The sequence below is a fragment of the Poecile atricapillus genome, chromosome 1 (genome assembly GCF_030490865.1).
Source record: "Poecile atricapillus isolate bPoeAtr1 chromosome 1, bPoeAtr1.hap1, whole genome shotgun sequence".
Lineage (NCBI taxonomy): Eukaryota > Metazoa > Chordata > Aves > Passeriformes > Paridae > Poecile > Poecile atricapillus.
Window position 1 is genome coordinate 20,452,431 of NC_081249.1, and position 27,258 is coordinate 20,479,688.

General features: G+C 37.6%; 1 protein-coding gene across 3 annotated transcripts in view; it reads right to left on the reverse strand.

The window, feature by feature from the left end:
* The window catches only part of TBL1X (transducin beta like 1 X-linked), a 190,823-nt gene that overhangs the window by 93,847 nt on the left and 69,718 nt on the right, over positions 1-27,258 (reverse strand). Inside the window, exon 1 of one of the 3 annotated variants that reach the window (XM_058845900.1) lies at positions 13,277-13,473. The exons of the other annotated variants lie outside the window; for them this stretch is intronic. The gene's annotated coding sequence lies outside the window, so the exon portion shown is untranslated. Of the gene's footprint in view, positions 1-13,276; positions 13,474-27,258 lie in introns of those variants that run through there. 3 annotated transcript variants of the gene reach the window in all.

Consider the following 27,258-nt stretch of genomic DNA (forward strand, 5'->3'; position numbering starts at 1 on the left):
AGCTGTAGTTTCCAAGAGATTTTGAAGGTGGGATACCATGGGCACCATGGTAATACAATCTCCATGTTGGGGAGGCATCAATAAACACTGCAAGGTCAGGCCTCGGGAGAAATTACTACAATCAACTTTGGAGGATCAGAGAGGGCAGGCGCTTTGGACACGTGGCATGGCATTAGAGGAGCAGCTTGTCCCTAAAAGACCTTTTCAAACTTTGTCTTGGGTGAAACCTCAGCTACACATCACTGTAACAAGATGTACATATATGTGATAATTGATACATTTAAGTCACATTTTCCCCCTTACATTATAGCAGTTGTATGAAATGCTCTAGGCTAGAAGCTGCTGAATCAGGAAATGGATCAGAAGCTAACTAAAATGCCTTTCTAGTTATTGATTCCTGCTCTCTGTTTCATGTCAGTTTCCTAGAATCCATCCAACACAAGCACGAAAGGGTAATGAGTTTCTGAACCCACACACTAATAGTGCACACTGCATCAAAGCTTTCAGTAATTGCCTGGATGCTGCTTCCCAGCAGTACTAAACAACTTAAATATAATTAGCTGGAAGCCCTATGGGCTTCATTTCCCCACTGGAACACCTCTTACACTAATCCATTTATCAGGCTGACAGATGACTGAATCACTGGCGCTATGGACCCATTCTACTAACAATATTTCTCAAGCCCAGATTCTGGTTTGTGCTTTATTGGGTACATTTTTGCAAAGATAAAACCGGTGTTAAGAGTGGGGAGAAAATCAGACATATAACTCATTTCTCTCTTCCCAGTACTGACCGATGTTATTTGTTTGATTAGACAACTAAGTATAAAATGCTGGAGCTATCAGGCAGATTGATGAAAATTAAAATTATGATGAATGAAAATTAAATGTATGCAATATACAATGCCAAAAATAATAAGGAAACACAAAAACATTGAAAAAATTTTTGGAAGTTTTCCAGCCATTCTGAAGTTTCAAGAGAGATTTGCATAAGAGGACAATTTTCAGCATATTCTCCTGAGGATGGCCTGACTACAGCTGTCAAGCTAAAATTTCTTCATTCTACTTACTTCTCACACAACTTTCTGAACAGGTGAGAAAAGAAATTTTAAATCTGAGTTATACTGAATAGACATGAATTGAACATCATGCTGCTACAAATCTATGCACTTTGTGCATTCTCAGCTTAATCAAGATGCTAAAGACTTCTCATAAAAGTACAAAAACAATTTATTTAATTTCTTAGGCAGAATTTTCTAATGTCATAATGAAACCCATTTTATCCACATGACTTTTATTTCCAGACAGGTTTCAATAAATGGACCTCTGCAGAGGCTGAAATTATGGGAAGCCAAGGTCTCCCAAAACGTGCCACATGGTGGAAATTAAGTAACTGTAAAAATGCTAAATTCTCATCAAATGATTTTAAATTATGAAAAAAAAAATACTCTACGATGCTATATGCTGATGCTTCCTTTCTAAGAAGTTATGGGACAGGAAACAGAAAATGACAAAACTAGTAATCACCAGTAAGAAAGAGGGTTTTAAAAGGGGTCCTTCTTCTAGATCCATTATAATGTAGTCAGTAATCCACATTCTGGCTTGAAATCAGAGGATCCAGCTAGAGTAGTAGCATTGTTTCATCTGTTTATTTCCTCTGGATGTTCTCATCATGGACACAGAAAATACTGATGTTCAAAAACAATAAAACAAGAAACTTGTACTTCTTGTACTCTACATGAGCTTAAAAAATATGCTTGTATAAAGCCAACAGCCAACATTCAGAAATTCTCTCAAAAGCAGTACCATGTGGACATCAGTATGAATTCAAAGAGTGAATAGAAGACCTACACTTGGACTTCTAACAATGAAATAGGTAAGTAAAATAAATTCAGTGATGACTTAACTGGTGAATCAAGCAGCAGCAGAATGAGATACAGCCAGCAGTTCTTGGGAGCAGCACCAACCACCTCAGAAAAAAGGCCAAAAAGAACAGCAGCTACTTGGACATTACTTGATTTTCAAAACTGCAACCACAGGTCTTTATACCACTCAGTAAAGTACTGAGCAGGTTATTAAACACTGAGCTGTTTGAGATTTCTTCATGTGAACTCCAGAGCAGAAATCTCAGTTTCACATGCACTCTCCACCCACTCATTCCCTGCGGCCTGAAACTGGAAAACTCATCCCAGACACTGACACTCACACATCAGTCAGTCAACTTGCCTGTCACTCAAAGACAGCCTCTTCCTTTCCAGCCTCATCTTTGTTTAGTGTATTTTCTATTCCCACAAAGGGCAGACAGTATCCTGAGCAAGGGTTGCCCCAAACCATATGAACCTCAACACTTGTCAGTCACACTTTCACATGAAATGCAGAATTTCACACTCCTGTTAACACATACTCCTTTGAAATGCAGTGGTATTGAGCAGAGCAAACATCAGATCTAATCAAAAGAACATTCTGCAGTAAAAAATGTCAAAAAATCTTCTCCTGTTTTTAGTTATCTTCAATAAAACAGATCATGGTTCTGAATTTCCTAACTAGCAAACAATCTTTGCCAGGCAAAGAACGAAACATTGCCTTCATTTGTGTGCTTTATGAAGAAACATGCTATATTGTTAGTGAAGATGAATTTCTTGGGTACTAGCTCTGAGAAAATTTTTAAACTCTTGAGCTGAACAGTACCTCTTTAAAGCGCTGTCAAAATTATTATATATACAGATTCTTCTCTGTAAATCAGGGGCTAATGTACAGCAACTTTGTATCTAAATAGCTTCACTGAATTATCAAGGTCTTTTAATAGAAGCAGCAAAGAAGAGTTTGAGGACAAGAGAGGAATCATCTAAGAATGAAGCAGCTGGAGCCACAGTCCACTAATATCCTTACTTTGTATGGTAAGAAGTGTACACTTGGAAGGACATGGCACATTAAGCAGTCAAATGCATAAATGAAGAGTGTTTTAAGAGCGCAAATAAATGCCTGTTCTAAAAAGCATGACAGAAATGACCTAACACATTGATCTACAAGAAGAGCACCATTTTAAATATGCATTTCAAAAATGAGTTTTATATTCAGCAATTACTGTCTTCAGCATTAGAAAGATAATGAATTTTACTGAAAGACAACTTCTGTGCAATCTCCATTTTTGGACTCCTGACTAGATCAAAATGAAATAGCCATAACTAACCGTAAAGCTGGCCCTGCTTTGACCTGGGTGTTGGACCTTCTAAAGTCCTGAACTGTCATAGGATCCTATGGTAAGAATCTCTCCATACTAAAATTACCTATGCTTGTTGTGCTATTTACATAGAAAATAGGGAGTTTAATAAAAAATACCAGGGCATAAACTTGCATATTGAATCCAGACAGATCCAAGGTCTTAAAGATACCAAATGTGAGGCATTGCTTCTGATCATATAAAGCTTATGCTGGTTAAGCAACTATAACAAAGCTAAAACTGATGATTAAAGGTACAGAATGATTTTGTTGCACTTCAGATTCTCTTTCAACATTACCTTCTCCTTTTACCTAAATCATTGTAGAGATATAGGAGTAAAAACTATTTATATTAAATTAAATTACAGTTTAATGGTATGTCTGTATGTGAATTTTAATCTACCCACAATTAAAATACAGGACACATTAGTAGGTTATACTGTCTGGATATGAAAAGTGCAGCTGAGAATACTGGCTACATTCTATAGAAAAACACTAAATATAAAGAAAAGAGCAGGAGCATGAAAGCATCTGCAGTACACATCACTGTGAAAAACCTGAGCATTTCAAAAGACATGGATGAAATAACCTGTCAGAGAACATCACACAGACTTGGTGGTAAAGAGCACTGGTCTGAGGAACCCAGTCCTTGGACTTGGTCAGTAACACAGGTAATTTTAGCATATTGAAGCTTTTTAATAAAATATTTTAAGAGTAAGCAGCAGAAGTGAAATTTCAGGGAAAAAATCCTTCAAAATTACCATCTGCATCTTATAGGAAATAACCGATATATTTTGGTCCTGTTGATTTGTTACTTTGATTAACCTGGTGGTGGATAGTAGCTGTCTCATCATTATATGCCATTTAGAAGTAAATGGGTATCCACACCTCTACACTGAGACAAAATTCACCTCTTTTGATAGCATAAGTGACAATTTTGACCAGTATGTATGTTAGAAAAGCTTGTTAGTGTAAAAAGATTACGATAAATTCCTTTAATTAATTCAATAAAGGAGTATCTCTCAATGTACCTATGTCCTGTGTTTTAATGCAATTCTGACAACATAAATGGTATCATCTATCCATCTTTGGCTTCTTTTATTTCAAGAAAGAAATTCCTGTCGGCTTCAAGAAATTTATAAGGTCACAAATTTATAAGGATTCTTTAGACTTTGAAGGGACACACAGAAGGCATACTCAGTATCTTAGCATTAGCAAATGGTTATCCAAGTTTTTGAATATCCAATATTCAGTCAATACTTTGTTCTACTTCATGGTATGTTCGCATATAGTAAAGTTCCTAAAGTATTTTCCAAAGCCGTGATGAAAAAAATCAGCATCAAGTTTCAAAACTCTAATAATCAGATCACACAACAAAACAAAACAAATGCAAAAACACACCAAATTCTGAGAGTTCAACTAATTAGTTAAACTTGTTGAGGAGGGAGAAGGACTTCTGAAATGCAGAAACCTGCAAAGCTAAGTTGCTTTCCTCCTCCCTGAAGCTTCCTCAGCCTTGCTACTCCAGCACTGCGCTCCAAAGGCACTGATCCTGCTGCTGCAAACATCGTTTCTTGAAAACTTTCAGGGACCTTACAAAGAGCTTGAAACTAGAAAGGGGAAAAGGTTGTTATTGCTTCCGCCAATGTGAAGTATTCCACAGCATTTAATGCTTACCTGTGCATTAATTTTATTAAATAAGTACATTTAGGTCTGTTCAATTAACAGGTGGTCTGTTTTTTGAAATGCTAACTAATAAATTAAGAACACCTGAAAGTCATACAGATCAGGACAATAATTCAAATTGAAATGCAGACTGTTCATATTTGTACATATACATGCATGCCCTAATACAGTACTACACCTCCATGTACATTTTATATCACTGAATTTTATGCATACAATATGTGATGTTACTTTTAGTCAGCATTAAAAGGTGATTTTTCCCAGGGTCTCAGAAGTACAATTGCCATTGACTTCAAAACAAAAGGGAAGTTGCCTGCAGTTCTGGAAACCCATCAGTCTTTTCATCTTGCAAGCTGAACTCTCCTTCTGCAAATTGAGAAAACTATGAAGAATGAGAACAAGTATTTGCACAGGAAGATAGCTAGTTTTATTTGCAGCATTAAATGAAGAAGATCCTTTTTATATCATGACAGAACATGCCAGGGATGTTCATGCCACTTAACTTCGATTCAAATTTATGTATATGGATGCTGATGCTTAAAACTGGGTATGAATATTCAGTCTTCATTATAATAAGTGGTTTCCTTGTGTTACACTAGCAGGAAAAGAAGGACCTAATAGCAAAAGACTCATTGAAGTAAAATAATAATTATAGCAATGATAAAAGCAACTAGAAAAAGATCATTAAGAGACCTTTTGCATCTCAGTTTACAGATTTTGTTTACATTAAAGTGTTTTAGTGAGATGCAAAGGTGTTAAGTCATTTCTTGCCCTGGCCTTTGAAATTATTTAGGAAAATTCTGCAGCATAAGCTTAGAGGCTTAGAAGCTTGGCTTAGAAATTCTGGGAGACAGGTATTAAAAAGCTAATTTTCATCAGGGTACATCCAGCTATATTCTGCATTCTATTCACTACAGTGTGCAATTTCAGTCCATCATTATGCTTCTTCACTCGTGTAGCCTTATTCCCTTGTTCCTCGTAATCACTTTTGCCTTACAGTCCTGCTGAACATGGCTGTCCCTCAGTGTCTGTGGAATATCTGCTCATGTCCAAATGACTCTTATTAAAGAGTTCAGAGAGTTAGTGTTAAAAAGTGTTCAAGCTAAGCTAGATTATAGTGCATGAATCAGGTTAGAGTGACTACACGATCAACCAAATCTCATGGGAGCAACACTGAACAGTTCTTAACAGTGGGGGACAGGAGCCTATTCAGCCAGTTCAGCTGCTGTCAGAATAAAATATGGGAGACACAGAAATGCTTTCGTTTTTAGCTTTTCTTCCTTTCTTTGCTTTTCCCAGTATCTAGGATCCTGAAATTTTTACTCCTGATTCAGGCTACCAAGTTTCCTCAAAACAATTTTTCTCCAGCAGAACCCGTGTTCAGGCTTGTAAGGCACATCCACATGGTAGCTAAAAAAACCCACCCAAACTAAACGTGCCCCACTACCCTCCCGCTGACACCACCTCAGTAAAGCAGCAATGAGTTTAAACACAGTCATCTTGGCGTCCTCAGTTCACCTTGTTATTGCACCTCCAGTTGCTGCAGCACAGATGGGATGCAACATCTCCCACTGTTTGGGGACTGCCCCTAAAGGTGAGCCATATGTTTTGCAATACCTAGAAACAGCAGGATAAGATAAGGAAATCTCTTCAGCCTTAAGGCAGAGTTGCTTTGATTTCACTGCTTTGTGCCCTGCCCCCTCCCCACCCCCTCTTTTTTTTTTTTGCGAGAGCTTTTGTAACTGAATTTATCTGGGTTAAGCCTACAGAAAAAAAATATAATCCATGAAAATACTGTGTGTGCATGTGTGTATGTATGTGTGTCATGCCTCAGAAATCTCCTGTGTTATCTGTCTAACATTTTACCTTTCACTAGACAAATATATTTTTAAACAGTGTGGAATCAAAACAACATTTTCAGCATTCAAGACATTCTGCCATCACTGCCCATTTGTTGCCCTCTAGGTTTCTCTCAGCTGGCAAATTTCCCATTTAAGGAATTATCAGATTCATCTGCTTAGACAAGGCTGCAAAATAGAATGAAAAGCTGGATTATTCTAGAGAACTCATATTTTTCTTTCAGGACAGAAATACCAGTGCATGCGAGCTGAACATTAACAGCAAATGGAAACAATCTCTCAGACTTCACAGTTCTACTACCCCCCAGTACTCTGTGAAATCTAATTTAGATTAAGATGCTACAATATTTATTTTACTTTTATCCTTTACTTCTTTAAATATGTTTACTGCCACTTATTATGCTAACCTGTTCCGAAGCCTTAAATATTATGCTCATATACGATGTTTATTTTTAAACTGTAGTTCTTCTAGTAAGCATCTAGTGCATCCTGCTGCTTCTACGTGATTTGTCATAAAGATTTACCAATTGCCTTGCTACCATTTTCCCTACAGCATATTTTTTGCAGGGTGAAAGTGTAAAAAAAAAAAAAAAAAAAGGGAGAAATAGAAAAATCAATAAACTGACAGCAAGATGGCTCAGGATTTACTTGAGTGATGGAGTAGCTCTCATGACAGGAGCTGTGCTGCGAAACCATGCTTGTGTTTCTGGGCCGGCTGGCTGCAGCGCCAGGATTCCTGGAGGGACATGCCATGGTTCTTAGTGCTGTAACATACTAAAACTCCACACAACCCCTTTGCACTGACATGTGAAATACTACTCTTTGCCCCCTAGGTAGCAATAAAACTGTGGTACAATCTGGAGAAATGTCTCAACACCAACCTTGCTTAGTGAGCAGGTTGGTTTTGTTTTCCTAACACAAATGAGTGAACTAACAAAAACTCCATCAAATTCCAGGAGGGGTTTCATTTGCTGTGTACGTACACAGGTGTAGGTGCACCAAATTAAGCAGAAGATGAATATTAGAGAAATCCTAAGTGATTCTAAAGTAATTAACGTACCTGCAAACTCATTACTGAGCCAGAACTGCTTTATGGAGTCTACTGCCATCCAGTATTGATGCTACACCACTATCTTATGATGTCCGCCCAAGTAAAAGTCTATTTTTAGGTGCTATATTATTTTAGCACAGTGATTAATCAATTTCTTTTTAGAGCATCCTCTGAGAGCTTAAAAATTCATGACTCACATTATTAGTATTCTGTACAGCTTTCCATATTCTTTGAGTGGTATGATTAAATTTATCTGTGGTTGCTAATGGTCACAATATGAAATACGAAAGTCACCATTCCACACCCACCCAAAGGGTGTCCTTAAAACATGCTGTGAATCCCAAACAAAGAGGGCTGCAAGTGACAAATCCTTTCTCCTAATTCTCACAGGCTATACACTGTTTGTGCAAAAGGCAGACAGGTTGGACTTGTGATGTAATACTGCAAATGGAACAAATAAACTCCATTATATCTGTCACATTCTGAGGCTGGAAATCAGTCCATAAACTCAGCTGAGTTCAGATCCTACTGACTCACATTTTACAAGGTAAGAACTCATCCAAGCTTTGATGTGATAATATGAAGAATACCCAAAAGCATGATGATCTTGGAAAAATGTTGCAGTTCATCACTAAATTGAAAAGATTATATATTAGGCTTGAAGAATCTTGATACTGCCTTATTTATTTAGACCACATGTTCTAGTAGTCCAGTCTAGTAGTCCAGGCTTGGTCATCAAAAAACAGTGAGAACTACACTTTGGCATTCTAATAATTAAAAGTATTAAAAATTTATCAAGGAAATCAAAGTGATTGTCTAACAAGATTGAATCCATTATCCATAGAAATTGCCAGACACACAGACCTATAAATACATTTTGCGTTTATTGAATGTAGCAAAATATAATTGCACAGTCTGATTAAAAGCAAGAGATAAATACTGAACCATCCAAAATGACAATTCTTTCTTAAACCTGACATCATGCACCAAATAATTGTGAGATATATTGCTCTGCTTGTATCAACAGTGTATCTCAGTATCTATCATTAAATAAGACTATTATGAGGTTCTAACAATATACACCATGGTCGATACCTGAGTAATTTTCTGTTCTGTGCACTGCAATGTATACTCTGCATTGCAACGAATACTCTGGAAGAACAAAAGTTCTTAATTACCCAAAAGTTAAATGATCTGTTGTTGTTGTTGTCCTTTATTATTTCTGTGAGCTGCTGAGCTGTTCAGAACTATGTAACTCTTTGTTCCAAAGGAGGCACTGGTGTAACTTTTCAGAAACACCGCATTAAAAATAAACCATCATAAAAATAGCACTGTATTGACTCTGTGACCCCAAAAATGTACTCTAGACTGTCACTACCATTAAAGGCAAAGAATTTGTTCTAATTAATGGGTGATCAGCTTTTTGGTACAGGAATTCCTCCATCAACGCATTTCCCTACCTTCCTATGAAAAGGGTGCTTAAATATTGTCACGAGATGACAATGCAGACCCACCACAGGGCTAGTGAAAGGGCACTTTATTATGAGTCTGCTGACAGATGCAAACATTCTAACAAATTCTGTAAAGCAGAAGTATGCCATTAATTTCAATATTTATTACTTTTCATGAAAGATAAGTGACTCAATATTGGGAAGGGCTTTACAAGGCCAATATTTCAACTCTCTCCAGTGCTTTTTTGCTTTGTGATGTGTCTGCCTATTATGAGACTAAGTTATTCCAAAGAACAAATTAAGCAGCAAGACATGACAAGCAGTGCATTTGTATGCAATTTGCTTACCACCTGAGGCATGCCAACAGCTCAAGGCCAAAGGCTGAGCAACCCCAGCCATTCAATAAATGCCATAATAATCAAACTGAATGCACAGCACTGGGGGACTTATTTCCAGTACAGTATGGAATTTATACACATGACCAAGTGTGTCTCTGCACTTAGTGACTGTTATTAAAGAAATTATACCACCGAGAAACTTATTCTAACTGTTGTTCTGAAAATACTATTCAATACAAATGAAATGTAGAGCTTTATATATCTTGTTCTACAACCAGACAGTGCTTGTGAAATGATGAAACTGCACCCTGGACTGTGGGTCCAGTATCAGTTCAAAAATATCCAGGCAGACCATATTTATCTATTTTTCCATGTATAAATATTAAAGGACTCGACAGCACAGGGCAGGGCAGAAAATCAGCCACTCTAGAGATTTAGCAGTCTGCACTATCCTGATCATGTACCAATTAATTAAGGTCTAGCTGTGGAAGCAACAAAGAATTAATTTAAAATAATTTATTTTTTCTAACATCACTACCTCATCTCATTCTGAAGGGACTGTGCACAGACATAGGCTGTGCTAATTTATTTTGCTGCTCCAGCTTTAACAAGTAAAACAATGACATTATTTAGGTTCCTGATCCATTTGCCAGTCACAGTAAAGTTCATCTCTTAAATAAACACTGAGGCAAGCTGGCTTTAATTTGTACTCGCATACCAACAATTGATTTTTCCCATAAACTCACTCTCTTTTCCCTCTGCCTTGTGACTACAGTCTGATCTGATTTAACCCTAGTGCAGAGAGCTGCTTTCCATCTACATTCTTAAAACCACCAAAGAATTAACAAAACTGAGAAAAAAAGATGTGAAGATCTACTAATGAGGTGGAAAGACTGGGCAATAAACTGTTTTACAAGAAAGCACAGCACTTGTTTAATTCTGACATCTTCATTCTACTACAATGAATCTTAATCTGTAAGGAGGAACTATTTTTAAAGATTAAGGTAATAATAATAATAATCATACTAGTAATTTCAAAACCCGAGAACAAGCTCCTCTTTTTCTGTCTTTACCCTACTTCCCCCAAAAGGGGAAAAAATCTATCCATAACTGAAAACTGAATATGAACATAAATAAACCCCAAACCTTTTAAACAACAGCACACTGGTATTTTTTGTGTTCATTAGCAACAAATAATATCACATCCAAGCTCTTGTGTGGTAAAGACAGAAACACACTGCTTTGGGCCAGGCTGCCATTTGTCCCAGTTTTGAACTACAAAATGTTATTAAAAATCCAAACAAGCCTATTGGCACTTTCTGAGCTAAGAAATCACACTGTATTAAGATGTTTCCTACAGTTCAGTCCAGACAAAATATAACTCACAATCTTGTATTAGAAGATGTGTTATTTATATTCTAATTTACGCATTTTATGAAGCATTTTAAAGATTATGTATTTCTCACAAAACACAATTCTGCATAATATACATAATATTTAAAATTATTTTAAATACACATTGATAGTTAAACAGACTTGCTACATGAAGTCAAATATCCACTTTGGCCAGTGTCTCTTCTTTAACCATGACAAAAGTAGCTATTAATGAAGAATGCATGAATGAAGCATAGACACAGTGGTATTCCCCCAGCCTCAATATCCCACAGCTCTGGGACCTCCTCATGGTTCCAGTACTGAAATACACCAACACATCTTTTAAAGGAACACTAAAGCAGAATATTGTTGCAAATTTGTGGCAGGCTTCACTGGCATGTTATGGCACAAAACACCTGTGATTTTAGGGGTCTCAGCTCTATTTATTGAATACAACAGTGTCCTTAATTTTTCTATGTCTTGTTCTAAGCTTGAAAAAGATTCCATCAACTCCTTTTGAACCCACCCAAATCCAAAACCATACAAACGTATATATTTCCACAATAAATTTGCACATTGAAATTATTAATGAGAACTGGGGATTTTCACAACAAATGTGAAATATTCATGTACATGCAGAGGTGATAGATCTATAAACAAAAAACTAGAAAAATGCTCTTCCTTTTTGAATATCTGACTTTAGGAATATTGTACCTCTGGTAAAACAGTGTTTTTTTCATGTGAGTACAATCACTTGGCATTGTACCTAAGAACATACCCAAAGAATGGAGCTTTCTTGAGGACAAGCCTATCACTCACACATTCTCCAAATATTCAGTCTTTAGGTTTCTATGTTTTTCCTTCAAGCCAGAAGGAGAGAATTGCTGTGTTATTATTGAACAGTATTTTGGAGATGAATTACCAATGACTTATGTTACAGCTGCTGCTGCACTGTCTTCCACTTTATTGGAGCTGAATAATTAAACACCCTTTAGTCCTTGTGACAGTCCTAGACTCAGCATGGCTGTTAATCAATATCACATAAAAGGGAATTTGGCTAAGGCAACTGTTGCACAAGGCAGGATGGATAAGACAAGATGGAGAGAGATCTTCTCTTTCACACAGAAGACTAATTTTCTGTATTTTCAAGTCTTGAGAATATACAATACACATACAGATAGAGGGGAATGCAAATTAATCTCAGAGATTAGTTATACCATAATGGCAATCAACACTCACTTCTTCCATTCTTTCCTCAATTCCCTTCTTCACGTGTTTTTGGGATTGAAAAAAAACCTCTCAGCACCAGCATATTTAAAGTACTCAGTTTATAGGGAGAATTTGACCGCATGGAACCAGTTATGAGAATTCCACCATATGACTGCAGATGGAAAAAATAAACAAAAAGCATTTAATAAACACTATTTCAATTCTGCTCAGTCCAAAATACTTAGGAAGACTTATGTTTCAAATGTAAATTTGAGGAGTTTTTCTCTAATCTCTAAAAACTGTCCTAAAGTTTTGTATTTTTTTCATTATGCAATGAACCAATAGGTTGTTAAGATCAACCTTAGGCTGAGAGTAACCAACAAAAGATTCACATGAAGGGGTGCAAATTGTCCCCATGCTGCTGCTTGACATTCACCTGTTCCCAGAGAAAGGGTGACACAGTTCCCAAGTCTCTTCAACAACTCTTCCTTTATGATGAAATATGCCAGTACTGAATTTAGCAATACCTCAAACTTCCTACCAGGCCAGGAAATGAACTCAGAAGTCAAGCAGGTCAATTTCAGGTGGTTAAATTAATTAATCAATAGTGATGATGACACTATCAAGCCACTGACATAGAGGTGGAAGACTTCATGTACTTTTCATGTTCCTCCGATATGGGTGGCCTCTTATATTTTGTGTTTAAAAGACCTGGTATCTATAAAACACACTAATTCTACTTTAACCCATGCATATCGTAAAAAACTGAGTAAATGAGGAATAGTCAGCAATTCAAATGGAAAAAGCTTACAAAGTAACTGATTATTCTTGATAGCATACTTTCTGAAGAAATTCAATTTTGCAAAAAGCAAGAACAGTATTTTCCCTCCAGTCCTACTGGTAACATGAAAAGAACGTGCACGTTTTAGGTCTAATTTATTACTTATTTCAATTTTTTTCTGTCTCACCAAGCTTTGCTTCAAGCTTTAGAGAAGTGTGGTTCAGTTACCATCTCCCTCAAAACCATCCAGAAACATATTCCACATAGTCCTCGTTCATGAATCATGGAAAGAATCAACTTCCAACCCACCTGGGCTTTTTCAGCTTCTCCAGTGCCTTTCCTGGCAGTGTTTAGCCTCGAGGCAGGCCGGCAGCCTCTGGTTGGCAGGGGAAGCAATGCTGGAGCACCAGAGCCCCACGGCTGAGCCAGCTGTGGAAGGCAGCAGCAGGAGGGACAGGGCACCCCTGGGCAGAAGGGATGGCCACAGTTTCAGCTGAATGGCCAGTGTCACCTACCTCTTCCCAAGGGTGCAAACGGTGCCTTGCTGCTCTTATCTTCCCCTCCCAGAGCTCGCCCACTTCGATTCAGCCAACACCCTGCATGTTTTGTGGATCTTAGCCAAAATATCCTGGAGCTGCACAGCCATTTACAACACTGATATTTTTGTTATTCTTTTCAGTGTTTCTTAGTACACACTGATTACTCTGTAATGAAACAGAATCTTTACACCAGGTCAGTACTGCAACTTGCTTACCATGAAGCTGTGCCATGTGTATACCTAAGGAAGAATGTGTGCTAAGCTACATTTACTATTCTTACACCATTTAGCTGGAAAATAATTAGTGACCCCCTTATTACATACAGGGCCATAATTTTTTTAAAATGGAAATTAAACTTCAATTAAAATGGAAAAAAAAAAATAAATCCGTGTTTTAAGCACAATAGGATCTTTTCAAACAGTGTTTTACCAGTTAATAAAGCTTTATGTAAAACATGCATGACCCTGTAAACAGTTCTACATTTTGAACCAATTCAATACATACAAAAGAAATTATCTATAATTAGAGAAAACTGAGTATTTCTGGTCCCTATGCCCTCCAAGATTTCAAAACCTCAGAAAAGAAACCTTTCAAAAGATCTCAGCCCCTCTTTCTTGGTTTTCTAATGAAATTACTAATTGGGAGAAAGTAGGGGTTTTCCTGACTAGTAATCTCCCAAGTAACTACTAATCTCTCATCTTTAAGCTATTCACTAAATTGATAAGCAGAAATGAAGGAAGGGTTACATTTACCAGATGGGGGCTTACTACCTTGGCTACATCCAGGTACACCATCTTCTCAAAAGTGAGCTGATGACTTTCTCTAAAACTCCAGCAGCAAATACCAAGTACTACTTTCACTAGATCAATGTAAATAATAATTCATTAGTTAGTAGTTCAGAATTTATAGGTCATGATTTTGCATTTCATATTAAATTTTAAAGAAAAATCTGTTTGGTTTCTATCAAACATTCAAATATTTTCTTTCTAAGCTGTTCATACTGAGTTGTGATTCAGCAGAATCTCCTCCTGATGCAGCAACCGCACAGAGTGGGAGCCCTGTGTCAAGCAGTACTGCTAGACTTGCAGAACGTTGATTAAAAAGCATGTCCTAAAAAACTGAGTGGTAAGCACAACCATAAAGAAAGCACCCAGGGAAATCCAACCAAAAAACAAAGATACAGAAATAAATGTATAGCTCAAATATGCTCAATGCTGAAATAGTTTGCATTACCAAACTAATCTATCCCTCTGTAGGGTCAGAGCCAAGTATCCTTCTATTTGTAATTTAAACCGAAGCCAAAAACAAATATATACTGAAGTAATATTTAAAGTGCACTAGTATATATGTAATTGATTTTCTATGAATACTTTCAGAGATGTCCAAATCCAAAGTAATTTTTGGAAACTATGTTTAACAGAAATACCAATGCTTGCTTAAATTTAATTTAAATTTTTAAAGTGCAAGAATACACTTTATTTAACACAACTGACCATAATGCATAACAATTTACCTGAGTGTACAAAGAGCTTCCATCAAAACAGACTGCCACAGAAACCACAGTCTGTTAAAGAGAAATCTTCAGTACTCCACACAAGTTCTCCTCTGACATGTTCTTCTTTTCTGTATTACAGAGGCTCTCTCTGGGACAGAAAACTGCATGAGATGAACCTTCCTTTAATTAGGGTAGATCGCTACATCACAAATCACAAACATAACACCAGTGTGACCACTACAGTTGTCTTTTTCTTTAAGGTCTATTTGTTTGCCTCCAGATTTCACTAGAACTCAGCTGCCTTAATCCCCCATATGCTACCTACCCTCTCATTTCACTGTGTGTAAATTCTTCACACTAAAAGGCAGTCTACATCTATGGAATTCTTTAAAAATTATGTCCCCAACTTACCAGCTGTCAAAATCTACTTGACATTTACAATAGTGTCTGCAGAGGAACCTGTCTTCATTCCATTTTTTTCCACTATGAATTGTCCTTGCTCTTATTTTCTAAGTTCACTTTCTTTGTATACTCATTCTACAAAGGTTATCCTTTTTTGTATAAAACTATATTATGGCTGAATATGAAATCAGAAATAGAGAAACAGCACATTCTTTATGATGAGGATGAATTGTGTAATATGTACTGAACATTTTCATTTTGATAGGCAGAAGCCATATCCTTCCCTTGCTGTTCAGTCATTCAATCTCCACTCTGGACTTTAGGAAAAAAATCTAAACGAAGTTTTTGGTGAATATCTGCTGTACACCTCTGCTATGAAGTAAAAGCTGTATCAAGGAACCAACAACTAGCTTAAATCCCAAAGGTTTTTCATGCTTTGCATTTAAGCTTGGATGGTAATTTTGCTCTTTTCCTTAACTGCAGCCTCAACAATGAGCAGTCTCAAGAGATGAAAATCACTTCTTAATCTGAAAATCATATGGAAAAAATCAACTGCCATTAAAAAAGTTATAAATGTCTGGACAAACTTTTCCCAGATTTTCCTTCTTCACTTACTTAATGAACATATGGTTATTTATAATGTGAGTTACACTTGTAGTATTTCAAAAATTAGTTATACACATGCCTGGAGCTACTCAGCTCCTCCCTACTGACCTCTCTTAATACCCTTCAAGCGTTGTTTCCTTTGGCACGTCTTTAACAGTAAACCCACATTCTTATTTATGTATTTTCTCTCTGCTTTAAAAATTTTACCTTAGTTCTCTTCTCTTAGCAAGTACCTTACAGCAAGTTATTTTAATTTCAGAAAGATGACAACATCAGATATCAATTATGACAAACAAAAGCCTTGGACAGAAGGCATAGCTGATTAAATATACATATAAAATGAATGCAAGCTCAGCTATATTTTAAACCAAGTATTTGAGGGACAGTAAGGAGTAATTATTTAGATTAGTGAAATATAGCAGAAGGTACATAGTTGGGTTGATGTCTTTTTGACAGGTACGACACAGACATGTATCCAAGGGCAGCTCCTCTCCACCTCAGGAGGCAGGCACTTCTGGGGCACGATACACCTGATGGGTAAGACTGCCCCACAAGGAGAGTGCTCATGTGCTGGGAGCACCTAAGTCTGCATCAGGGGTGGCTCCAAAGTAGACAGACACCTCTGTTACCTGACATCTATGTAACATCTATGTAACAAGTTTGGTGAGATGATCCCACCCAAAAGAACCGATGTTCTAGACTGCAAATACACGCTTCTATGTTTTTTTCTCATGTATGTATGTTGTTTGGGTTTTTTTTCAAAGAAAAGGAGTTAGGCAACATCGCCCTGAAAATCCAAATTCATCTTCCATGTTTATACAGTTTACCTACGGGGTTTAATCAAACTTTTAATATAAATGCACTTAATTGTTCAAAATTTCTTCCTGTTCAACAGATTTAATTCCACCCAGCGTACCACTTAATAAATGGCAAAACGACAGGCTTTTCTTTTACAATCTACAGAAACTGCAGATGTAAAATGTCTATCAGAAGACAGAAGGGTTTTTCACTCAACACAAAGCACATCCTCAAGTCCTCTAGTATACTGTTTTTTCTAATTTTGAATTCAATTCTACAATAATGAAACCAAAAGAAATGACTGACTGAAATGTGAATGGTGCATATAGCCATGGCTTTAACTGAAAAAGAAGCTGCTCATTTTTACACTTCTTACAGTATATGGAATTACTTTTTGTTTTGGATGTTTCTATTCACTGATAATTGCATTTTACACCTCATTTGGGGAATCCATGGAGCTCTGTCCTTGACTCTCTTATTCTCCTTGCAAAAGGGAATCTCATTCAAAACTGATTTTAATTATCACTTAGGAAAAGATACTCTGTGCTCCAGACTTGCCTCTTCTATACTGAAGACCAGAATCCTTATCCATTTCTAATGTGATTATTCTCCAGAATTATTCTGAACACTTTCTCCCTTTGCAGCCCTTCTTGCTACACTTATATTCTTAAGTACTGTCAGCATCGCAGTCACCTTCTTTGTCACAAAGACTTGAAACCTTTGAAAACATGTAACTTAACCTATACATCTGGAAAAATCTCCAAATTCATGTAAGCAACTTTTTTTTTTTCCTATAGAATCATAGAATAGCTTGGTTTGGAGGGGACCTTCAAGATCATCTTGTTCCAAACCCCCTGCCACAGGCAGGGACACTTCCCACTAGACCAGGCTGCTCAAGACCTTATCCAATCTGGCCTTCCACACTTTCAGGCACGGGGCATCCACAGCTTTTCTGGACCACCTGTTCCAGTATCTATTTTATTTATTCATTTATTATTCATTTTTAAAGTCCTTTATGGCCCTTCTCAACCTTCTTCATCTGATTTCCATTTCAGTGCCCTTGTTTACTTACTACATTTCCAAATGGTAATCTGCACATTCTTTTCATGCTTTCTCTTCTATTGGGAAAATGTTTCCTATAACAATCCATCAAGCTACTTCCCGTTCTTCAGAACTTCTAAAGATGTTTTCTATGAAAAATGTTGCTTTGGTAAGAGAACTAAAATATGATATTCTAATGAGAAAAAATCACTTTGTAAATTCAAACAGAACTTAGAGATGCTTTATTCCTTCAGGTATGCCTTCAAAAATGCATGGAAAGAATAGCCATGGTAAGGGACTCCAGTCACTTGTCACTGGATCTGTTCAGCCTACCAGTGTTATTCCAGATTCACATCTTGCAAATTCATTCAGGATTTGAAAGTCAAACAGACTTACTCTGTTATGTCTAACCAAAGTAATCACGATTTTCCACGTAAAATTCTTTGTCACCAGGCCTGTTTTAATTCCATCAACATTACAGAGGCAGCCAGGATATGGTTTGGCTCTATCTTGCAATTTAATTAATGATCTAGTTGGTGTCTGATTCAGAAAACAATTTAATTTACAATTCCATAAGCACTTCTGCATGAATAAAAAAGCAGCAGACAGGAACTCTGCATTAAAATATAAAGGAAGTGGGGATATGACCCACAGAATAAGATTCGAACAAATTAATCTAGAGTACAGGCTTTCAGTTTCATAAAACAAAATTTTCAGTCTTTAACTTTTTGTACTCCATGCTCACCTGAAAACAACATGATTCCCTGCTTGTTCATGTTCTTACTGTGCCTGATTTTACTGTATGTTGTTTAAAAAGCAAAACCTGCAACTATATCACACTTTTATGTTTTATGGCACCATGAATCTCTTTGAAAGCTTGGTCTCTCAAACACCTTCACAACCCCCTGAGCTGCTGAAATCAAATTACACTACTCTTGGTTATTTCACATTTACACAAACTCACTACCACCAAGGAAGGAATTCCAAGGTGTGGTTGCTCTTCAAACAGTAAGTTCTTCTGACAGCCATTTTATGTTTTTTATGTGCTTTCCTAAGAAAAGCTAGAGAGTCTTGAAAACCAACACAGGCAGCTACAAGCCTTGGGTAGAATTTCTACAAACCCATGTGTGACTTTGTGAGAAAGCTTTTGATCATGGCCATTGGAAAACATAATAGCCTTTTTGTCCTCTGCTGTTCCTCAAAAGTAATACCAGCTAACCAATCCTCTTCCAAAAAACAAAATAAAAAACTCCAAACAAACAAACAAAGGACAGGGAACGAGGTTCCTATCGGTTTTATTTAGGTCAGCTTTTGCAATGCTTTTAGGTCACAAGGCAAACATCAAAGCAACCTTTTAACTTTGCTTCTATAAGCTCTTTTGACTTACTCTCAACTTTAATGCTTATTTAAAAGAACCTGGAGAGAAAGCTAGGATCAAGACTGGAATGACACCTCAGATAATACACTTAAAAATGAAACATCCCCAAAATCACAATGGTTTAAGAGGACTTTCCTAATGAAGTTACTTAGTCTTCTCTTTCCTCACAGAAGTTAGGAGTTTTTTCCCCCCTATCCATCCCTTTCTCCAAATTCAGACGGAAAGGATTAAACACTACAAAGGTGCGTTGTTTCTTCTACTCTTTCCTCACCATGCATACTGGTTTATTTGTAAGGTAAGAAGTGTATAACTCAGCTGCCTTCTGTCTTCCTAAAATACAGCGGTCAAGATGGAGAAATAAATCCATTGAGAAGACTGACAATAAACTGAATAATTAAGAAGTGTTCTGAACACTATTAAATACAAAAGCATATGACAAGATCATTATATTGTCATAACTGTAACCCAGACACTTGGTCTGCTACAGGTTATGAGAAGGCTTGTGCATGGGCAGGAGCTGTTGGACCAGGGGGAGATTTAGTTTTACTGGGGGTCAGTTATGGAGATGACACAATGAGGAGAAGCATTGGGACACACACACACACTCCCTCTCCTCCTGGGATGTTCGGGGTTTTAAACAGATCACTCAGAACTTACACGTATGAAGACACAATAATTAAATGCAGGAAATTCTGCTTTCATTGAAATGAGCCCCTTCTTAATTGAGAGAAGATTATTTTTAACATGTGAGCTTAAACTTTTCTCTTAGAACCAGACTGTTTTTACTTTCTATTTTTTTAATAAAATGTTTAACTTATAATTTATAAAAAATATTATATTTTATTTTTTATTCTGTAACTTTAATTACAATAATTTTTCTTTCCTCTCCTAAGAAAGTGTGTACCATATTTTCTGTTCATATATCAGACTGGGTAACTGAACTGAAACAGCTTTTAACACATGAAAATCAAAGCTTTTTATGCACTGCAGTGAATTTCATAATATATGACAAACATTTACAAAATGTAAGAAAAATTACCAATTTATATCCTATATGGCCAACCAGTGGTTTCTTAATGGTACTATGAGAAAAAGATAAAGCAAAGGTGTATCAAAACCACTGAACAGCAATTGTTGTGGCCATATTGAAACAGGGAGCATCCAGAGTTGATAAAATTCTCTATTTTCCTGCTCTGTCTCCAGCTCCAGTAAAACCTGTGCATACATGTCATACTCCTTCACATACAAGGCAGACTCCCTTATTCTAGAAGGGTAAGAGAAGAAATTAAACGGTGCCTCTTAGCTACATTCTGTGAATTCACTAGAAAAAGACCATCAGGCTTCCTCTGAAAAACTGGGGGAAATGTTCCAGAACTCAAAATTGTTCTAAATACAATTTTTCTCAGGTTGAAATGGGGTTGGTACTTTGTCCTGGTCACCTCACTTCCTCACTGGTCACCAACACTTACTGTAACAGAGATGAGCAACATCTGAAATGGTGTCATTTAATCCTGGTACTAACAGACTCCAAGAGCATTGGTTAACACCTCACACCAATTTGGGTCCATACTGTTTTGTTTATTTTGATAAAGAAAAGCACATACCCTCAAGAGCCTCCCCAGCCCAGTACTACTTCAAAACAATAACCACAATGACAAAAAAAACACAAGAAGAACCAAAGACTATAAAAAGACAAATACTGTAACAAAGTATCAATCAGTCTTACTCTTCAACAAAGCAAAACCTTAATCAAAAAATTAATAAGTAACCTAATATCTCCTTCTCCCTTAAATCCTTCCCCATTTCTTGCCAACCCCCACATCCTTTGAAAACCAGATGGCCCCAGCAATATGCCCTGAAGGTCAACAGATGCACCATGTCTTTGGATGAAGAAAAGGTATATAACGTCTTTAATAATATTTCCAGATGATAAAACTAGGAAACACAAGATGGGAAAAAAGCACGAAAAAAATCCACAGCAAGGAAACAAAGCAAGCACAGTTACTGTGTTAAAATATTCAAGACAGCAATGAAAATAAAAGGGAAGTAGTGAACTCTTATTAATGCTATGAATAATAAATAACAAATGAAAAGACTGATGTATTAAAAAAAAAAGTGTAAGAAATTACATAAAGAAAGGATACTAGATAACTCTGGGGACTGGTAATGGATACAGCTGCTTATTTGTCATGGCTGTCAGAAGTTATGAATTTCAAGATCTCCTTGCTTTTATAAAATGTGCCCCTGTCTTTTGGCTTCATAGTAAACTGTGTCAATGGGTGAGTAGATGCACACGTTCATAGGTGAATAAACAGGTGAACAATTCAGCCTGGAGTGGCTTGGCTGAAGCTGCACTCAATTCCAGCAACGTATGCCTGGAGAGACTCAAATAAATTACAGATTAAGCCATTCCAGATTTCCACTGGTGAACCTGAGGTCCAAATCAAGGTCTGTGAGTTTTAATGTGAAAACTGAATTCTAGTGACATTATTGTGTCTGTTGCTTTCTGTGATCTGCTACTTCCAGAACAAGTTTGTCCAATTTAACAATTAAAGCAATTTTTTAACTGCCAACTTTATCAGAAAGCCAGGACAATACCTTTCCTAAGAACATCCATGACAATGTATTTCATCCTGCTCTCTGTCACAGCTGGGAAATCGTAAGGGTTTTACCTTTAGTGCATGGGTACGATTGTGTTTATAACTGATACTAGTACGGCTCCCTATGTTGAATCCCAAGCCAGAACTGCATTTTAAGGCTTAATAACTGAGGTTCTGTAACTCACTACCTGTAAAAAGAGAGAGGTGTATTTATGTAGATATTCTAAGATCATAGCACATGAAAAGTTCGGCACTCTTTCCTGAACATGGAATAACTTTTTTAGCCCCAAGTAACATACTCATGTGTTCCTGTAGAAGATAAGGGGCTGATGTTTATTGTATGTCTGAGGCACCGATAGCTGTGGAGCCAGCCAAGGATTGGTGTGATAACCACCAAGGACTGTTGGCAATAACACCGCAAGAAGAACAGGATGTGGCTGGAGAAACGTCCTTGTTCTGGCTTGAGGACATGAACACAACATAGTACAGCACAAACACAGGGATGAGATTGAGAAGGAGGCATGGACAGCAGTGGGGAACAAGACAGCCAAAGACCTCTGAAGCCCTCTGACACACATTTCCAGAATGGTCTAGAAGAACAAATTGCACATGATAGCTGATTTGCATAGAAAATGAGAAACTTATCTCCAGAGTGGGGAATCCTACCATTAAACAGGCACCCAACAAAGCCTAGGGACATATGCAGCCCAGGATCCTGGCCACACCATCAGCTGGATCAATGCTGGAATCAGGCCTGGTGATCTCTATTCCTTCTTTACATCCCACATTTCTCTCTCCCCTTCTTTAATTCATCTTTGTCACTCTCTCTTCCCATGTGCCCAAACATTTAATCCATATTCACTGCCACATATTTATACCTGGAGATAAGGGACTAATGATCACCAATTTCCATGCCCAGTGTGTAATTTATTAACGCTACTTTGACAGCTTTTGCGGAGCCTCTGACTTCTGTCACTCCTCTTGACCACCAAGCATCTACTTGGTGCTCCCTTCTTAGGTGCTCCTTCCTAAGGGTGGGACACCACAGTCCTTAGTTTAAAACTCTGTGACTCGGAAAAAAAACACAGTTCAATTTTATTTCCTCATGGATTCAGAACTAACGGAAGTACCAACCAACAAAACCTCTCCAAAGCACATGCGTTAATAAAGCACCCTGAGTAGCTACATTATAAGAAAAGAGGCCTATTTTTACTTATATTTACATTGCCTTTTGAAATAGAGCTTTTTGAACTGGTACACAAATAAGAACATAAAGCCTAGTCCTACCTGAAACTACAACTGTACAAACCAAACAGCCTTCAGCTACCCGCTGCTAAACAGCACGAGGCACATGTGGATATGCCACTAGGGCCAAAAGGTTTTAAGAGCCTTTAGCCTCAGAGAGGTATCAGCTGTCTAAAGTAGTTGCCACCAAAGCAAATGATGGAGATAGATGGTACTTCCCTGGTAAAACAGTCAGGCAAGGATAAATAATATACCCACTTCAGCTTAGAAGTTGGGTGGCCAGAGTTTAAGTAGGTTTGGCCTTCAGAAGTGAGGACCTACGTCCATTGGAAAGCTGCTTCTGGCCCAGCAGAGATGCTGTGCACACAAGTAGTTAGTGCTGCTTTGCCATCACCGGCCCATTGTCGTCCCAACCACCACTATGTACAAAAGCAGAAGCAGCCACCGTTTGGCAGACATGGCCTCTTGCTGACATTTTTTTCTGGCCCTGATACCTTTGAAGAGGGTTTACAAGTCCTGAAGAGAGTTTTGTTTTCCTGTTCCCTCATCTACAGAAGTCTGAACACACACACAGTATACTATCACTTCAAAGCCCAGCTAATATAGAAGCCAGAGGACATACATTAGACTCCATCCATCCTGGAGTAGTATTACAAATGCATACTCTATTTCAAGAAAAAATAGAATGAAGTGCTGAAAAACTATTAATCTGAATAATTTTATACATTTTAATAACCCCACCATAAAGACTGAAATCTTTAGAGAGACTTCACCAGATTTTTTTGTGTGAATAAGGAATAACCATCATTGTGTCAGTGGAACAGCATTACAAGCTAGGAAAAGCCTATTACTGATGAAATTGAAAAATAAAGCAGCGTGCATGTCGGCCCTGCAAAGCAAGCTGCTGATTTCTAGGTATGATTGCATGGAAAGGGAAAAATTATATGAGAATAAAAGACTGTGAAAGCTGTTCCATTTTTAGAGCACAGAGAATGCAAAACTGTAAACATTTTACAGTGGGTCAGGTTTGGTGCCTAACATCAGCAGCATAGCAATCACACTGTAACAATAATGTCAGCAGAAATCCCTCCAAAGCAGCTCCACATTATCAGCCCACTGAAATATTTATTTGGCAAGATAGAACATCAATAACATTATCTCATAAGTTTTCTATTTTAAAAATATTTGGAATTGCATTATATGGCCTAACACTCAGACCACTTTGTTGCAACATTTTTAAAAAGATAAACAAAAACTCCTAGCTTCATGTGAATTATTTATTCTTCTCTTTAGAATTACAAGCCTGCAAATATCAGTATAGAGAAGCTCAGAAGCATTGAATCCAGCCAGCAGTTTTCATGATATAACAGGAGACAGGAAACCTTGATCAATAATAAAGTATCATTAATTGTATTAAATTGCTGCTTAGAAATGCTAATCGTGAATCTTGTATGGAAGATTATATTAAAATCTAGAAAAATCCAGATGAAAAGAGACACAAGATAGTTCTGGTCCCCAGAAGTTATAATTTAAGAATAAAATCAGAGATACAAGATGGATTATGTTAGATGAAAAGTAGAACAAAACAATGAATGCATTTCCAGGCCAATTTGCAGAAGACATATCCACAGTGGCCTGAGTATTGCAGGACATGCTACACTCCACAATTTTTCCTTTAGTAAAGTATGACTGGCCCAGGTAAAGAACTGCCCTAAAGAAACTGCACTGTTTTGTTAACCATGCTAACTTGGACTGCTGCACAAAACCCCCCAGTGTGTGCAGTGCTGTTACAGCCAATAAACAAACACTGCTCAGCATTTTCAATGCAATAATTTGCTCTTTTTTTTTTTAAAGCAGATACCACCTAGAGTCACCTGATCAGCTGTGTCACACTCTGCCTACATTCATGTCATCACACACCTTGTGGAATCATCCAGAATAAGGGACATTATGAAAGCAACCAGTCAGGTAACAAGCCTGCTCCAAAATGCACTGCAGTGGAGCCTTACTCAGAGAGCTTCCATACTGGTACAGCGGTATGAAACAGGTATGCTTTCCAAAGGGCTTTCCAAAACAAAACCTGCAGTTATCTTTCCAGTTCCCTTTTCAGACTCTTCTGCTCCAGTTGTTAAAAAAGAAATGACAAAAGTGGCAGAAGAATAAATGTGAAGCAAACAGTAGTGTCTCCTACAAATAGCATTCCTCCTATTCCTTTGCTACAGTCAGATTTTGAATGTGCAGTTCTTTGAAAAAGCCTTTTTTTCTCCAGCACAAAAAAAAAGAAGGCTATCTGGACAGCTCTAGAAAATTCAGAGAAGACAGTGAGAGTCTGATTCACAAGAACACATCCTTTGTTTGCTATTGGTACAGCTGCAGTGTGAAGTGTTTTCCCTGGGCTTGCAGTGACACCGCAGCAGCACAGCTGACCTCTGGAAGAGGGAAACAGCGACATGGGCACTCTTGTGTTTCCAGCTGATGTGCAGATCACAGAAAGAGAGCTGCTCCAGAACAGGTCTGACACTGCTTAACTCAGAAACAGGGAGCCCCAACCCTGGCAGTGCTCAAGGCCAGGCTGGACAAGGCCTTCAGCAACCTAGTCTGGTGAGAAGTGTCCCTACCCATGGCAGCAGGGGTTGGGACTAACTCACCTTTAAGGTCAATTCCAGCCCTTTAACAATCTATGATTCTATTACAAAATGAACACAGTACACTACCTTTTACCTTTAGCACTAATGTGAACTGCTTAAGTTGTGATTATCAAAAGCAACACTGATCCTGCAAAAAAGGTTATTGCTTATTGTTTTTAAGGGATGGCAGGGAAAAAGAAGAAAAGCCTACTCAAGGAAATAAAAGAAACCTATGTACATCAATGCAACAAAACTGGTATTGCTAATAGCTACCTGAAAACAACACTTTGGAAACACTGCTTGTAAGCTGGTAGGAAAGCCCACAGCTAAAGGCAATGTGCCTGGCTCTGACTGGAATTTTTGTTTGGTTGCTTTGTAGGGTTGTTTCCCTACTCTTTTTTCCTCTCCCTTATTACCATAAACAGATGCAGATGATTAAGAGCCTAGCTGTGAAGAGCTCTGGTAGTTTCAGCCCAGAGAGTCCCCAAGCAGGGCTAGGCAGAAGGGGTTCTCAGGATCTCAAGACCCTGCTTCCACAGGGCTCACTGGCTATACTGCAATTTCTTCAGCAGCTGATGAAGGATGAAGCCCAGCAGATGAGTACAGCGGGTAATTGTCACATCTTAAACCAGCACAGCTAAATCTACCAGATTTTATGAGACAGTAGTTTATGTTAAAGGTCCAAACACCAAAGAAGCTAACCAGTCCTTTTAAAAGACTTTCCATTATATTCCAAATAAGTGGCCTTCTTACTCTCTTAAGAGTTTGTAATTCCTTATGCCACTTCTGCCTTTTCCAGCAGGATACTGAAAGAATTTATTTATTAAAACATCAAGATCATTTGAAGAATTGAAGGAAACAAACTGCTGCAGAAAGCTAGAACAATTTGCTAAAAATTGTTTTCATTATCCCACGTAATAAATGGGATAATGCACTTGAACAACAGAGAATTTTCTAGTGCGCTATTCAGGCAGAATTGTTTTGTGCAGATCATTTCTGTATTAGTATTAAAACCTTTCTGACCTCGAGTTACTTCAGTGTAAGGGCTGTATGCATTTCTATTTCACGGCACATAATGTCTGCTCATAATGCAATGCTGTGTCACTCAAACCGTGAGAAAATGAAGAAAGTAATTTTTAGAAGCACTAAATACTTAAGGAAACGACACTTCATTAATATAATCACTAAAATGCAACTTATTAGATTACTTCAAAAGACAAATTTTAAGCTTAAAGTCTCATCTTGTATATATGTGCATTTATATGCATATATAAGGAAAGATATGTGTGCATGCACCTCTGTCTGGAAAGGGTTCCCTGGGAGCACTGATGAGGGTCTGGAAACGCTCCTTCCCACCCCTCCTCCCACTGTGCTGCAAGGACTAATGCGAGGCAGCTACCTGGAAAGAAAAGGGATCCTTCATAGCGTATTTATAAATGTTAAATGGCAGGGGAAACCGCTGAGAGATTCCTCAAGCTCGGATTCTCATTTTCTCCTGCGTGGCCATCCCTGGGACACGGCTGGAAAACAAGGCAGCCATTTTCTCATAAGCTGTTACAC